We start from the raw sequence: 6010 nt of genomic DNA on the forward strand, positions 1-6010 counted from the left end.
TCATCATTTCTAGAAGTCCAACACTAACAGGTGAGTGGCTTTTGTTCCCGGATTCATTAGGTGGAAAAAAGGGAAGTGAGCCCCCTGAGGTGATGGTCTGGGGTTAGAGGTCAGTGGCACCCTTTCCCTACAGTGCCTCCTTCATGGCTTCCCCTGATGGATGTCCACCCTGCCCACGAGGATGGGGTGTCCCTCTGCTTTTCCGTGGCTTCCCTCATCCATGTTTCTCATGTGCCCTTTTTTCACCCGAAAACATTCTCCTACAGCCTAGAAAGCAAACACTCCACTCATGTGTCCCCTGCACTGTGCTGGGGACCCGGAGGAAACAGGTGGGCCTCCCATTGCCGCGGGACTTGTAAAGCCCAGTCCAGAAGTCATAATGAAGGTCAAGGAGGGGTCGGTTCCAATGGGCAGGGTCTGGGAGGTGACGTCAGGGAGGGCAGGCAGCCTTAGTGCTCGGTGGCTCCCACTCGAGCTGGGGAGCTGCTCTTCCAGGTGAGGGCAGTGGGGACCACACCTTCACAGTGACTCCCAGTTAGTTTGTAAAGAACTCTCGCTGCACAGTTGAGAAAGGACTGGGACAAGAGCAGAGGTGCCCGCAGAGAAGCCCTGGGGTCACAGCTGGGGGAATAGGGGCCTCGGGGACAGCAGTTCTGTCTGTAGTGCAAGGAAAGGGTAAGTGACACCCAGGGGTAGAGGCTGCAGGGCCTGGCTTGGCTGGGGGCGGGGGGGGGTGGTGGTGGTCAGATGAGCTTCCTGCCCCCTGGAGCCTCACCTGCTAACTGGCTTGTCCCTGCAACTGCTGCGCTCACCTCTCTACCGCTGGCCACCACCCCAACTCCCACCAGAGGGCCAAATCCAGACACATGGCCCGGGCCCTCTGGTGGCATTCAGCACAGGAAGCACAGCTGCATGATGTCCTGGACGCTTTGCTCGGCCTCCTGCCATCTGAGACTCGCCAGCCCCTTGGGTGAGTTGGGCAGCTGCTGCCCAGAGCCCATGCCGTCCCACTGCCTTTCAAGACCAAATCCATCAGACCCCCAGGCATCAGCCAGCCCCACCGCTGAGCCCAGGAGCTCAGGCTCTGATGCTCCGTGTAAGTGACCAGGGACAGAGGTTCTGGATTCAGGAGGAATCTAGGTCTTTCCCTCTGTTGTCCGAGAGTAGAGCAGACCCTCTGGATGCCCAGCCATCAGTGATAACCCTGACATTATCGATAGAGGCGAGAGCGGACTCATGTAGCTCTCACTTTGAAAATTTAGCGAGCTTTTTTTGACTGTGAAAACCAGAATTCCTAGCAGTTTTCTCAAAACATCTAGTGACCAAAATAGATCAAATTATTTCCCAACCTCTCCCTGAAGAATTCCTACTTTGTCCCAACTGATCTTCCAGCTATGAGAACAGGCAGTGACTTTAATATCCACGAGTCACCACTGCTTTTTTTTTTTTAAGATTTGATTTATTTGAGAGAGAGTGGGTGTGCACACAAGCAGGGGGCGCGGGGGGAGAGAGAAGCAGACCCTCCAGTGGGCGGGGAGCCCGCCGTGGGGATCGATCCCAGGACCCTGAGATCGCGACCTGAGTCAAAACCAAGAGTCGGACGGTTACCCGGCTGAGCCACCCAGGTGCCCCTGTGAGTCACTACTGCCTTAAGTCAGAAGAACACAAGCCAGAGAAGGGAGCAAGTGCCTTCCAGCAATCGCGTAAGGCTGGCACTCGGGAGAGCTGGGGCCCACCGCACCCAGCACCAATGGGCAGTGGGGGAGGTGAAGGTCAGTCAACTGGACGATCGCTTTCACTTTCTCCCTTCACCTGCCTCTAGCTGCGTTCACCTCTCGGAGAACAGCCACTCCAGGGAGAATGGGACCTATGGGACCTGCCACACGGCACCTGTGCCACCTGAGTGCTGACATGGCATTTCTCGCTGTGTACACAAAAAGCACTTACTTCTTGTGATTCTCAGGTGAAAAGCGGCCCAAACCTCCCGGGTAACTGTGGACTTCCCACAATGGACACGTGCGTCTTGTGGCTGACAGAACACGGTGGGGACGGCTCGGACTCTGTGCATCTGAAATCTCATTGTTGAAGGTGCAGTAAAGTGGCTGAAGTGCGCCTCCTGCCTGGGATGGCCCCAGACAGCCTGGAACTTGCTTCCTGCGCCCTACCTTCCGGGTGGGAGGAGCGCTGTGTCCACCACACAGCCTGGCGCTCACTGCTCACGTGTGCAATCTGCTCCTCAGGCCCGGTCTCCAGAAGGTCGGCGTGGTCCACCTCCTTCCTCAGCCGGCTCCCACCCGGCCCGGAGACCATCCATGATCAGCTCCTCTAGGAGAGCTTGCCTTGCCTCCACTCCCCACCCCTGGCGTGGATTTAGTGCCCTCCTCGGTACTCATCACCACCATTCAGCAAATAAAAGTAAAGAGGGGGATCCCTGGGTGGCGCAGCGGTTTCGCGCCTGCCTTTGGCCCAGGGCGCGATCCTGGAGACCCGGGATTGAGTCCCACTTCGGGCTCCCTGCATGGAGCCTGCTTCTCCCTCTGCCTATGTCTCTGCCTCTGTGTGTGTGTGTGTGTGTGTGTGTGTGTGTGTGTGTGTGTGTGTGACTATCATAAATAAAATTTAAAAAAAATAAAAGTAAAGAGGGATTTATCACTTGCTTGGTGCTGGACACTTTGAGGTGCTGGATAAATACTTCTAAATGAATCTCCAGCCAGTTTGCTTCTTAGGGACAAATCTTACATTTTTACTCATCTTTCTGGCTCCAGTACCATGCAAATGCATAGCAGCTGCCCAATGAATACATTCGACAAATAACTAATTTTTTTTGAAACAGAGGCAGAGGGAGAGGGTGAGAGAGAAGCTCAAGGAGACTCCATGCACAGCACAGAGCTCCATCTCACCACCCTGAGATCATGACCTGAACCAAAATCAATAGTGGAATGCTTAACAGACTGAGCCACTCAGGCACCCCAACAATACTGTACCTATTAGGTACACATCCAGACCCTAACACCTCAGGAATCACAACATGAGTGACTTGGGTGAGTTAATTTGTACATGAGTAGAAAAGGATTGGGGGGGGGGGGGGGAGCAACTCTTCACTCTAAGGTTGAACAAAAATCACTGGGGAAAAGCATGATCAGGGGGATCCCTGGATGGCTTAGCGGTTTGGTGCCTGCCTTTGGCCCAGAGCGCGATCCTGGAGTCCCGGGATCGAGTCCCACGTCCGGCTCCGGGCATGGAGCCTGCTTCTCCCTCCTCCTGTGTCTCTGCCTCTCTCTCTATGTCTATCAAAAATAATAAATAAATAAATAAATAAATAAATAAATAAATAAATAAATCTTAAAAAAAAAAAAAGCATGATCACTGCACTGGAAGGGACTCGTCCAGTCATTCAGATCATAAACCCAGATAGAAGACCTAAAAATCATAAAACTATTAGGAGAAAACAGAGAAGTAAATCTTCACAACTTTGCATTAGTCAATAGTACTTTAGATATGACACCAAAAGCATAAATATCAAAAAAAAAGATGAAATGGATTTTATCCAAATTTAAAAATTTGGTACTGAAAAAATGACACTTTCAAAGTGAAAAGACAGCCTACAGAATGGGAGAAACTATTTCCAAATCATATATCTGATAAAGCGCTTCTATTTAGAATACACAAAGAGTTCTTAAAATTGAACAAAAAGGTAAATAATCCAAAATAAAGATGGGTGAGGGACTTGAACAGATATTTCCCCAAAGAAGATATACAAATGGCCACTAAGCACAAGAAAAGACACTCAGCACTGGTAGTCATTAGGGAAATGCAAATCAAAACCACAAGAAGATACTACTTCACAGGCTCCAGGACAACTATAATCAAAAAGACAATCATAAGAGTTGGTGACATGTGGAGAAGCTGGACTGCTCACGCTTTGCTGGTGAGAACATAAAATAGTACAATGTTTTTTGGCAATTCCTCAAAAAGGAAACATATGGCCCGGCAATTCTGCTCCTAGGTATATAACTGAAGAGAAATGAAAACACAAGTCCACACAAAAAGTATATACTAATGTTCAAGGCAGCGTTATTCACATTAGCCCCAAAGCAGAAATAACCCAAATGTCCACCAAGTGATGAATGGAGAAACAAAATGCAGTATATCCACACGGTGGAATGTTATTTAGCCATAAAAAGGAACGAAGTACTAATACTACAATATAAGTACATCTTTTTTTTCTAATTTATTTAGTAAATTCTATACTCAATGTGGGTTTCAAACTCACAACCTCAAGTTCAAGAGTCCCAAGCTCTACTTAGCCAGCCAGGTGCCCGTGAGTAAATCTTGAGAACATGATGCTAAGTGAAAGAAGCCACTCATGGGCAGCCCTGGTGGTGCAGAGATTGGTGCCTGCAGCCTGGGGTGTGATCCTGGAGGCCCGGGATCAAGTCCCACGTCGGGCTCCCTACATGGAGCCTGCTTCTCCCTCTGCCTGTGTCTCTACCTCTCTCTCTCTGTATCTATGAATAAATAATTTAAAAAAAAAAAAGCCATTCACAAAAGACCACATATTTTGAGGTTCTATTTCTTTTCTTAATTTAAGGTATTATGTATTTATTTGAGAGAGAGAGAGAGAGAGAGAGAGCGCACAAGCAGGGGGGAGGGGAGAGAGAGAGGGAAAAGCAGACTTCTTGCTGAGCAGGGAGCCTAATGTGGGGCTCAATCCCAGGACGCTGGGATCACGACCTGAGCCAAAGGCAGATGCTTAACTGGCTCTGACCCCCCTGTGAGATTTTATTCCTATGGAATGTCCAGAAGACAGACCTCTGGAGACAGAAAACAGGTTACTGGTTACTCAGGACTGGTCCAAAGACGATGAGGAGGGACAGTTAATGGGCACAGATTTTCTTTGGAAGAACAAAAATGTTCCAAAATTAGATTCTTGGGATGCTTGGCTAGCTCAGCCAAAAGAGTAAGCAAATCTTGATCTTGGGGTTGTGAGTTCAACCCCTATGTAGGGTACGGAGATTATTTAAATAAAAACTTTAAAAAATTGTTTATGGGGGTCTGGGTGGCTCAGTTGTTTGAGCGCCCAATTCTTGAATTCGGCTCAGGTCATGATCTCAGGGCCCTGGGATCGAGCCTTGTGTTGGGCTCCATGATCAGCAGGGAAGCTGCCTGAATTTTGTCTCTCCTTCTTACTCTCCACCCACCCCCCGATGCTTGCTATCTATCTATCATCTATCTATCTATCTATCATCTATCTATCTATCATCTATTGATCGATCTAAAATCTTTAAAAGATTGTTTTAAAATCATTAAAATTAGATTATAATAATGTTTGCACAACTTTGTGAATATACAAAAAAATTGAATAGACTTTTAAGTGGATGAACTGTAGGTACGTGAATTATATCTCAGTAAAACTATTTTTCAAACTATGGAACAGGGATCCCTGGGTGGCGCAGTGGTTTGGCGCCTGCCTTTGGTCCAGGGCGCGATCCTGGAGACCCGGGATCGAATCCCACGTTGGGCTCCCAGTGCATGGAGCCTGCTTCTCCCTCTGCCTGTGTCTCTGCCTCTCTCTCTGTGTGACTATCATAAATAAATAAAAATTTAAAAAAAATTATTAAAAAAAATAAACTATGGAACAAGTCAAATCCTAGGTGTTTTAACTCTGAGATTGTACTCTGTGAATTTTATTGTACAGAAATCTTGGAGTGTTCCTTTTTTTTTTTTTTTTTTTTTTTGGAGTGTTCCTTTTTACTTCACTCAACAAGTATCCAGGTACCCTAGCAAGTGCTGGGATATGATGGTGAACAATACCGGACCCTGTATCCAGCCTCCAAAAGTTCAGAGTCAGAAAGATAAATATGAAAGTGAAACTTTGCTAAATGCTCCAAAAGTAGATACACTTAAGCAAATAATAGGAAGATCTGACCCAACCGTGGAGGTCAAAAAGCCCCATTTTTTCCCTCAAGTATGACTGACCTAAGGTTTGAAGGAAGAGTATGTCTCACTT

The sequence above is a fragment of the Vulpes vulpes genome, chromosome 10, assembly GCF_048418805.1.
Source record: "Vulpes vulpes isolate BD-2025 chromosome 10, VulVul3, whole genome shotgun sequence".
Lineage (NCBI taxonomy): Eukaryota > Metazoa > Chordata > Mammalia > Carnivora > Canidae > Vulpes > Vulpes vulpes.